Source organism: Triticum aestivum, chromosome 6B (assembly GCF_018294505.1).
Source record: "Triticum aestivum cultivar Chinese Spring chromosome 6B, IWGSC CS RefSeq v2.1, whole genome shotgun sequence".
NCBI lineage: Eukaryota > Viridiplantae > Streptophyta > Magnoliopsida > Poales > Poaceae > Triticum > Triticum aestivum.
The window spans coordinates 187,376,087-187,387,597 of NC_057810.1; positions in this window are offsets into that span (position 1 = coordinate 187,376,087).

Sequence of the window (11,511 nt, forward strand, 5' to 3'; positions counted from 1 at the left end):
ACGTGGGGTGCCGGAGCCAGCAGCCCCGTTAGGCGGGTGTCAGCTGGGTCCTCTGGCGATGGGGCCGGACAGATAGCCTGTGCGGCCTTCTTCAGCCAGTCCTGTCAAAGGAAAGGGAGTTTAGATCCTGCATAGAGTCAAACTATGAATAACAAGCGTCCCGTAAAGGACAATATCACTTACCTCGTCAACTGGACGCTGCGAGCTGAATCCACGATCCTTGATAGCGGATGCGGGAGCCTCGGCGCCCTTGAACAACACCTTCCAGACCTCTTCATACGTAGTGTCGAAGAGCCCATTCAAAGTCTGGTGCTATGCCGGATCGAACTCCCACATATTGAAGCCCCGTCGTTGGCACGGGAGAATCTGGCGGATGAGCATAACCTGGACTACGTTGACGAGCTTGAGCTTCTTGTCCACCAGCTTTTGGATGCAGGCTTGGAGTCCGGTCAGCTCCTCCGAATCGCCCCAAATCCGGCCGCTCTCTTTCCTGGAGGTGAGCCGTGTGGGGATGCCGGATCTGAATTCGGGGGCTGCTGCCCATTCGGGATCACGCGGCTCGGTGATATAGAACCACCCCGATTGCCACCCCTTGATGGTTTCCACAAAGGTGCCCTCCAGCCACGTAACGTGGGACATCCTGCCCACCATGGCGCCTCCGCACTCCGCTTGGCTGCCCTTCACAACCTTCGGCTTGACACTGAAGGTCTTGAGCCACAAGCCGAAGTGGGGCTGGATGCAGAGGAAGGCCTCGCACACGACGATAAACGCCGAGATGTTAAGGATAAAATTCGGGGCCAGATCATGGAAATCTAGGCCGTAGTAGAACATGAGCCACCGGACAAAGGGATGAAGTGGGAAGCCCAGTCCCCGGAGTAAATGGGGAAGGAATACTACCCTCTCATGGGGCCTGGCGGTGGGGATGAGCTCTCCCTCGTCGGGGAGCCGATGCGCGATGTCACTGGACAAGTATCCGGCGCTGCGCAGCTTCTGGATATGCCCCTCCGTGACGGAGGAGGCCATCCACTTGCCTCCCACTCCAGACATATTTGGAGAAGGTTGAGGTGAGATGTGCAGGCTTGGGCGCTAGAGCTCGAGTTCGCAGAGATGGATAAGCCAAGGAGGAAGAAGGCGCATGTAAAAAGGTTGGATCTTTATCCCCTTATATGGGCAGACAGAAACACGCGTCCCCACTGGCCTAGTAAAACTCGCTTATCTCCCAAGCGTCACAATCAATGGCGCGGTTGGGTTACCCACGTCTGTATTGATGGGAATCCCGGAATAAGAGGAACACGATCTCTGCTTTGACAGGACGTGCCAAGGAAACCACTTCACTAAACGCGCTGAAGTTGTACAATAAAAACGTTTCAAATAAAGGCTTGGTTGTGGTGTGACGTCACGCCACGGAATACGTCAACAGATTGAACTTGTGTGAATATTATTCTCTCTACGGTGGTATGTGGAAATTATTTTGCAGAGCCGGACACTATCCTGGTGTTCACAATCTTCTATAAATTATTCAGAGGAGGAACCCGCCTTACAATGCCGAAGACAATATGCGCGCCGGACTCGTCGTCATTGAAGCCTGGTTCAGGGGCTACTGAGGGAGTTCCGGACTAGGGGGTGTCTGGATAGCCGAACTATCATCATCGGCCGGACTCCAAGACTATGAAGATACAAGATTGAAGACTTCGTCCCGTGTCTGGATGGGACTTTCCTTGGCGTGGAAGGCAAGCTTGGCGATACGGATATTTAGATCTTCTACCTTTGTAACCGACTCTGTGTAACCCTAGCCCTCTCCGGTGTCTATATAAACCGGATGGCCTTAGTCCATAGGACGAACAACAATCATACCATAGGCTAGCTTCTAGGGTTTAGCCTCCTTGATCTCGTGGTAGATCTACTCTTGTAACCCACATCATCAATATTAATCAAGCAGGACGTAGGGTTTTACCTCCATCAAGAGGGCCCGAACCTGGGTAAAAACATCGTGTCCCTCGTCTCCTGTTACCATCCGCCTAGACGCACAGTTCGGGACCCCCTACCCGAGATCCGCCGGTTTTGATACCGACAACGAGAGTAATTAATATGTGTACATATACCAAAACAATGAATGCATCAATTAACTAGTCAGCACGGGCTTAACTAATATATATATACTTGGCCGGACTCGGTTCGGTCACCGGAGCAGTCAGCACGGTCTCCTTCTTGTACCTCCATTGGGTCATCACCGGAGTCATCATGAACATAGCCATCTTCTTGTACCGGCATTAATGGGCCGGAGCCATCATGAACATAGCCCTCTTCTTCACCCAGTCCTTCCTCACCAACGACGTTGATGAAAAATGACGCAACAACATCAGTTCCTTCTACGATCATCTCCCCCAACATCGCTTTTGTTGCTTCGTCTCGGTAGTGCTCCATAGTTTCTGCAAATATTTACAACATGTCAATTATTATTCAAACATGGTACAGATGGATATATATTAGTGGCAAACGTAGAACTAGCTAGCTAATCACAATAAGGAATCATGTTAGTGGCCTCGACGTTGCTTCTCTAGGATTTGGGATCGCCTCGACACGACGCTTCAAGGGTTTGGGGTGGCCTCGACGACAACGCTCTTTTAACTTGGTAAATTTGGGTGGCCTCAAGAGTTTTGGTCGAGCGAGAGGGCCGAGGGGGTGCTACCGTTGTATAGGTTATCACGGTCGAGAGGGGGGTATATATATCGACCGCCCCTCATGTCGAAGTTATCTCCAGGGGGCGGCGAGGGCGAAGGCGAGCAGCCTGACGGCGACAGACCCGATAAAACATAAGAAAACGAAGAAGAGATAAAAAGAGGAGAAGAAGAAAGGAATAGAGGAGAAGATCGAAGAAAAGAAAGAAGAAAAAAAGAGAAGAAGAAGAAAGGAATAGAGGAGAAGAAGAAAAAAATAGAAAAATTCTATTTTTTCTTCTTCTCCTCTATTCCTTTCTTCTTCTCCTCTTCCTTTTCTTCTTTTTTGTTCTTCTTATTTATTTCTCCTCTATTCCTTTCTTTCTTCTTCTCCTCTTCTTTTTCTTCTTCTCCCTTGAGAAAGGAAAATAATTAAGGAAAAGGAAGAAAAGAGGAAGAAGGAAGAGAAGGAAGAAGAAGAAGAAATGAATAGAGGACAAGAAGAAAAATAGAATTTTTTTTCTATTTTTTCTTCTTCTCCTCTTTGTTTTCTTCTTTTTTCTTCTTCTTATTTACTTCTCCTCTTCTTTTCCTCTCCTCTTCTTCTCTTTTCTTCCTCTTCTTATTTTCCTTTTTCCTCTCATTCTTTTGCTTGCCTTTCTTTGACCATAGCAAGTACGTGATCACCAGTACGCATGGCGGGCTTCCTCCGGTGATCTGCCTCGTCTTTGAAATGCTTGCCTTTCTTTCGACATTGATGGTTGGTCGGAAGAAATCGACGATGGCCCAGGTACACATTCTTCCTGTAGCTTTCCAGGTATATACTATCGGTGTCAAGTAAACATTGCGTGCATGCATGGTATCCCTTGTTTGTCTGTCCTGAAAGGTTACTGAGAGCGGGCCAATCGTTGATGGTCACGAACATCAACGCCTTTAGGTGAAATTCCTCCTATTTGTGCTCATCCCACGTACGTACACCGTTTCCATTCCACAGCTGTAAAAGTTCTTCAACTAATGGCCTTAGGTACACATCAATATCGTTGCCGGGTTGCTTAGGGCCTTGGATGAGAACTGGCATCATAATAAACTTCCGCTTCATGCACATCCAAGGAGGAAGGTTATACATACATAGAGTCACGGGCCAGGTGCTGTGATTGCTGCTCTGCTCCCCGAAAGGATTAATGCCATCCGCACTTAAAGCAAACCATACGTTCCTTGGGTCACTTGCAAACTCATCCCAGTACTTTCTTTCGATTTTTCTCCACTGTGACCCGTCAGCGGGTGCTCTCAACTTCCCGTCTTTCTTACGGTCCTCACTGTGCCATCGCATCAACTTGGCATGCTCTCCGTTTCTGAACAGACGTTTCAACCGTGGTATTATAGGAGCATACCACATCACCTTCGCAGGAACCCTCTTCCTGGGGGGCTCGCCGTCAACATCACCAGGGTCATCTCGTCTGATCTTATACCGTAATGCACCGCATACCGGGCATGCGTTCAGATCCTTGTATGCACCGCGGTAGAGGATGCAGTCATTAGGGCATGCATGTATCTTCAGCACCTCCTATCCTAGAGGGCATACGACCTTCTTTGCTGCGTATGTACTATCGGGCAATTCGTTATCCTTTGAAAGCTTCTTCTTCAATATTTTCAGTAGCTTCTCAAATCCTTTGTCAGGCACAGCATTCTCTGCCTTCCACTGCAGCAATTCCAGTACGGTACCGAGCTTTGTGTTGCCATCTTCGCAATCGGGGTACAACCCTTTTTTGTGGTCCTCTAACATGCAATCGAACTTCAGCTTCTCCTTTTGACTTTCGCATTGCGTCCTTGCATCGACAATGACCCGGCGGAGATCATCATCATTGGGCACATCGTCTGGTTCCTCTTGATCTTCAGCAGCTTCGCCTGTTGTAGCATCATCATGCACATCGTCTGGTTCCTCTTGATCTTCAGTAGCATCACCGTATTCAGGGGCCACATAGTTGTCATCGTACTTTTCTTCTTCGCCCTCTTCCATCATAACACCTATTTCTCGGTGCCTCGTCCAAACATTATAGTGTGGCATGAAACCCTTGTAAAGCAGGTGGGTGTGAAGGATTTTCCGGTCAGAGTAAGACTTCGTATTCCCACATATAGGGCATGGACAACACATAAAACCATTCTGCTTGTTTGCCTCAGCCACTTCGAGAAATTCATGCACGCCTTTAATGTACTCGGAGGTGTGTCTTGAACTGTACATCCATTGTCGGTTCATCTGCCTGCATTATATATAATTAAGTGTGTCAAAAATCATTACAGAACATCATGAATAGATAATTAAGTGACCAAATTAATAGAAGTTCATCATCACATTAAAACCAAAGTACATACATAGTTCTCATCTAACAACATAAAGCTCTGCGAAGCATCTAAATTAATTAAACCGTACATTGAAACTATGTAAAACATTTCAATGCGAAAACAAATGCGATCATAATCGCAACCAATGTAACAACTGATCCAACGGCATAATGATACCAAGCCTTGGTATGAATGGCATATTTTCTAATCCTTCTAATCTTCAAGCGCATTGCATCCATCTTGATCTTATGATCATTCACGACATTCGCAACATGCAACTCCAATATCATCTTCTCCTCCTCAATTTTTTTAATTTTTTCCTTCAAGAAATTGTTTTCTTCTTCAACTAAATTTAACCTCTCGACAATAGGGTCGGTTGGAATTTCCGGTTCAACAACCTCCTAGATAAATAAAATCTATGTCACGTTGGTCGGCATAATTGTCATAAACAATAGATGAACCAATAGTTATGAAAAGATAATATATACCACATCCGAATCATAGACAGGACAAGGACCGACGGGGGCGAATACCAAAACCATCTCACTATATAAGATGCAATAATAAAAGTAAAAAAATTATACAAGTATCTATATAAACATACAAGTAAGAATTTTTTTTCCTTTCAGAAAGAAGATAAGAACAAGAGGCTCACCACGGTGGTGCCGGCGACGAGATCGACGCGGGCGATCGACGGCGGTGAAGATGAGGACGGGACGTAATGGACCGCTAAACCTAGACAAATATTGAGGAAAATGGAGCTTGGAGGTCGAGCTTGGAGAGGAGAAACTTAAGTAGTGTGCCTCGGGCATTCCATCGAACACCTCGTGTGCATAGGAGGTGAGCCAGAGCACCACAAAGCTCTCTCCTTGCCGGCCATGAAAAACAGAGCAGTGAGAGTGATCTGCTCGCGGGCGAGGGGTATATATAGGCAATTAATTGGTCCCGGTTCGTGGCTTGAACCGGGACTAAAGGGAAGCCTTTGGTCCCGGTTCAGACCTCCAACCGGGACCAATGGTGGTGGGCCAGGACCAAGGCACATTGGTCCCGGTTCGTCTCTCCAACCGGGACCAAAAGGTCCAGACGAACCGGGACCAATGGCCCACGTGGCCCGGCCGGCCCCCGGGGCTCAGGAACCGGGTCCAATGCCCCCATTGGTCCTGGTTCTCGATTGAACCGGGACTAATGGGCTGACCCGGCCTGGACCATTGCCCCCTTTTCTACTAATGGGTAGACTGTCAGGCCATCCAAGTTTATCAGCTTCAGAACTCCCATTTGAGTCACAACTGCAAGTGTTGGATGCCATGATAAAAGCAGTGACATTCGATGGTACATGCCAGCAAAAAATCGTGTCGGACGGTGCTCGTTGAAGATGGCAATGAAGCAGCCGAGATGCCGACCGTCGATCATCATCTTGCAGAGTCGCGAACAACCATGACTGCCCATGATGAATAATTGTTTTCTGATGTGAGGTCAACCATGAAAAGTTGGGAGTGCAGGAACCATGCTGAATCTATTTTCAAGTGTCTTACTTCTATAATATATAGGCACCAATTTATCTGCAAAGTTTGTAAATAGACATTTACAACAAACATGGTAATATTATTATTAATATATCAAGCTGAAATCAAAACTTCACACGAAACAGACAGTTTCCAGAAAATAGTGATGCATTGACTATTTCCTGAACGTGCATTAAATCATAATGTATATTCAAGTGACGATAACATCAGGACATAACTATGATTTACTGAAAGCTCAAGGAAAGTGGCACACCTTTAAAAATAAAAATACTAATACCATGCCATTTTAGATGCAGATAGTTTTATGCATCAGTACAAACACTCAAGAACAAAACTCCACACAATCTCTTTTAGAAACAAAACTCCAAAACACCCCATGTAGTAAAATAAGTTGGCTAAGTAAAAAAGAGAGCAAATATTCGACATGCCTGACATTGACAATACTACGAAATATCACGGCACTGTCAACACTGTCAATTCTCTTGCTGGAAACATTACCTTCACTCAGGGATAGTATTAATTTAGTCTACGGACATGGTCGCAGGCTTCTAGGTTAGTGCACAGCAGGAGGAAAACAAACAAAGACCTGAATGACACAGCAGGAGGAAAACATAGTTATGAACAAGCAACTGGAGTCTGCAGATGTAAATGAACCTGACATTTGTTCCTTGCTCCAGCAGGAATATAGCTACAATTACTAAATTGACATGGGAATCAACACACTTCCCAGGGCATGTAGTCAGCACACATATATGTTTAGTTCATGCAAGTGAAACAAATGAAATTCCATTACAGGTGACATGGTATTTCCCTCTACTGAACTATGATTTAAAGACCTTATTAAAAAAATGAACCTATTCTATTTCAGATCTCTAGCTATTGGTTGATTCAGTCGATCCAAATCCAGATCAGCAAAGAGACGCACAACAAAGAGACGTCGGGGCATCAAACCTAAAAGAGATGAGAGGGTGGAGAGGGAAACGAAACATACTTGACATTGGGGCCGAGACGCCGCACGACCGCCAGCGCTATACATGCGTGCCCACGAATCCATCAAAACTGGTCGTGTAGGAGGAGCTCACCCATGGCGATGGCTGCAGCTGCAGGCGGCAACGAGGGAGACTTTGAGCCGCCCCCTCCTTCCTCGGTGGAACATGGCGGAGGAAGAGATTCTGGACAAGGTGGGGGATTGGTCTTCTGCGGCGACGGCGGCCACCTCGTGTCCCTTCCGCCACAGCCGCGCAAGCGCAGATCCAGGAGCAGCTTCCTTGACAGGCACACACGGGTCACGGATGTGGAGCTCCGCTGCCTAACCTTGACGATCTGCAAGCGGATCCGGCAATGGGGAGAAGGGTGGGGGTGGTGGACGTGGCTGAGCGGGAGGTAGGGGAAGGCGGGGGGCGGTGGCGGCGGAGCGAGAAATGGGGGCGGCGCCGCATCGCGAGGAGAGGGAAAGAGAGCGGTCGCACAGGAGGGGGTGGATCGAGAGGAGAGGTCGCTCGTACGTGCGGATGGGTTTAGGTTTTTTTTGTCGCTGGTTAACCTTCCTAGGTCTTTTTTCGTTGGTTAATCTTCGTAGGTCTTTTTTTTGGTACGTGGATGGATGCGGGTTAAGGCCTCAGGAGGGCTTTTTCGGTTTCTGGTGGATAAGTCAGAGGTGGGAGGAGGTACCAAAATAAACCAAGAGAGGTGGGACGAAAATTGACCAGCGAAGACTACCAACCGCTGCATTAGGAGTAAAGATAGGGAGTACCTAGAACTCATCTAGATGAGATATAATTTATTTCATTCCATTTGAAAATAAAAACATATATAACTCACATCAGCATACACGCATCACATTAAATTAAATGGCTATAAAAGATGAATGAGACCAAATTATATCTCATCTAGATAAATTTAGCAAAACTGATATAAATTCGTGGGAGATCCCGTGACCGTGATTCCGGGCTGTACGGTACGGGTCACGCGTGGACTTCAGACACATGCTGCCACCACCGAACGATGGATTGACGGTGGCAGGTCGAGAGAGTTTGTTTACACAAGTCGATGCATCGATCACTCCTTTTTTAACGGCGTACTGTACGCCGTAGGGCAGTGTGCTCGCTTCCATGCACTTTGGCTAAGCGGCGTGCAGCTGCGCACAGTCTGATTCCTCGTCCGTGACCGATAGATCGTTTTGGACATTGTGCTGTGGTGGAATCTCTTCCATGAAGCGCGCCAGCGAATCATAAAACCAGCTATAGCTATCCCTTGGGCTTGCACGCCGGCCACTGGGGAGCCACCGAAGTCCCGCGCCGCTTTCGGCTTTCGCGGGTGACGGACGGACTACGAGCATGCTACGTACATGCCGTGGTACGGAAGGGACGTGCCAAAGGAGGAACAAATATGTGCCCTTTTGCTGCCACTTGTGCCAGAAAGCGCAAACACGCAGCTTTGGGAGAGCATAAACGAACAAGATAAGCCTGTTTATTAGTGGATCTGCTTTTCGCAAAGACGTGCTTGCCAATTGGAACCGACCGAGGTACCCTACAGGACGTGGTGATGTGCACCGTAACGGTGCGGGACGCAGGTGGGCTTGGTGACAGTTTGCTGCTTGCATAGTCGGGCTTGTTTGATTATGTACATTGTTTTTCTTTCGTTGCCTCGCCTCACTCGAACACGGCAGCATCCACTACATTTTCCGTGGCGGTGGAAAAGAAAATCACAACTCGCTCTATCAGTGTGATTACAGTGATGTACACGCGGCACGCAATAACTGCGGCATGCCACTGATGCAGTCGACAGACATATCCATGCAAGAAAGCACGTGTGCATGCGCGGGCGCCATATTCACGGAAAGTACGGTTGGCAGGTGCACATGCTTGATATATACGCTTCCGATTGCTGAGCAGTGCATTATATTGCATGGGACACCTTGTCGGGGCTGGAGCGACTGATCGAGGAACGTAAATATGAACAAAAATTCCATCAAGAAATAATTGATCAGTCTCACCTTCTACCAGAAATTTCATTTCATCACAGGCAACAAGTTTTTATGTGCCCCACCCCCTCCCCACGCGTCGCTCTCCTCAAACGACACCGGGGAACCCTACTCACCGCCACCACCTCTCTCCCACCGCGCCACCACCAGAGGCGCCTGTAGACGAAGCTCGTGCAGGGACGGTGGCGGCGGGGCACTTTGCCAGTCTCCAATTGCCGCGTCGATCGTCTGAGCTTGTGTGCCCTCCTGTTCCGGCCACTTTCCTCCATCCTTCTCTCGTCTTCCACGACTGATCACCTCTACTTCTGGGCCACCGTCCCTCTGGTGCATCCCCCCGCCAGATCCATGGCTACACTAAGGAGCCATCGACTGCGTACTTGTTCGATGCTGCTGTGGACCCCTCCCCCAGCCCCCTCCCTACCAGGCTGCACCATTTGCAGCCACCAACGTCCCCGCTTCCCCTGGTTGATCGGTGGTTTGTAGCCTGGTGTACGTTTACGGTGGGGATCCAACCCCGTCCTTCGTCTGCTTGCTTCCATTCTCGGCCACCAACCTTTGGTGTGTGCTGCAACCAATCCTTGCCCTAGTTCCGGCGTCTATCCGGGCGGAACGACCTAGCCATGACTCTCTTCGTGCTGCATGCTTGGTGCTGGTGGCGGCAAGTCCGGGTCTTCTATGTCCAGATTTGGTTGTGGTTGCTCGGGTGCATGCAACGAGGGCGACACCGAGTGGTGGTGGGTCCTGTGGGCGCGTCCCTCCTTCCTGCGGTGGCTGCTCTAGCCAACATTCTCATGTCCACGTCTCCGACTCCGGCGGCTTCTTTGGGATTGTTCAGTCTCAGGCTAGGCGAAACCCGTGCTCGACTTGCCAATGCTGGTAGTGGCGATACCCGCGGGTGTTGCCCCCTTCTTGAAGGCGCTTCTATGGCCTCTCTTCCATGCCCCTTGAGCGTCGAGGAAAACCCTAGATCCGGTTCGCCAAACCGGACAACGACGCCGTCACGACACCGCCCTCTTCATGAAGGTGTTGTCTTGGGTGCTCCTGAAGTCTCCGGTGGTAGAATGTGATGTTGGACATTGTGCATTGTCTGGGCTGCTTCCCAGTGCGTGGGCTTTCGTGGCGCAACAGGCGTGACATCCGTAGCGACGAAGCTGGAGCTGGCTCCGATGATTCCCAGGCGTTCGACCCTTCCAATCGAGATCCCGCTCTGGGCGATGAATGAGGCATATTCGGAAGATCCCAAACAGCGAGCTGGGTCGTCTAAGTACCGCTCTCGCACCTCCAAGGTCCTGGTGGATCCGTTAGCTGACAAGACAGGGGTTGTGTCGGGAACCAGGAATATGCCTGTCTGTCTGGACGAGGAGGAGAGGGTAGATGGCGATGGCGATGGCGACGCCGATACAAAGCAGATGGTGGGTGGCAATGAGCCTAAGCAACCACACCTCCCCCATCTGTAACACAAAATCAACATTTATGCAGTGAACCGAAATAGAAATTTTCAGACACCTCTAACTGAATATCATGACACCTCCAGCTGAATTTTTGACACCGGCACTCGACTTGGCCGTTCTCTGGTAAGGTCATGCATCAGGGTGCATCGTCTGAAGCGGTTCACCCCTTCTTCTATGGAGGGAGGAACAGCAAGTTAATTAGGAGTAGATGACTAGCAGCACACGCCTGCACGTACATATTCCTATCGCTCTCGGTCTGGCCGTGGAAAATCACGCGTGGCCTCGACCCATCTTCTCGGAAGCAATGTCGACCACGCCCAGCTTTTGACTAGAAAGGAATACCCTGCATTTTCAATGGAGCGTGCAGTGCAGGAAAACTATGTTGGTCGACGTGGCTTTCAGAATAGGTGCACTTGAGACTTGACTCTTCAGTTCTCCTTTTCTGCGTCGAAAGGCCGGACTGCTGTGTCACTCGGCGATCGCGACGGAGCGACCAACATTGGGAGCTTCCGTCCATGGCCCCGCCCTGCGCGTCGTTATCCAGGCAAGGACCGCGC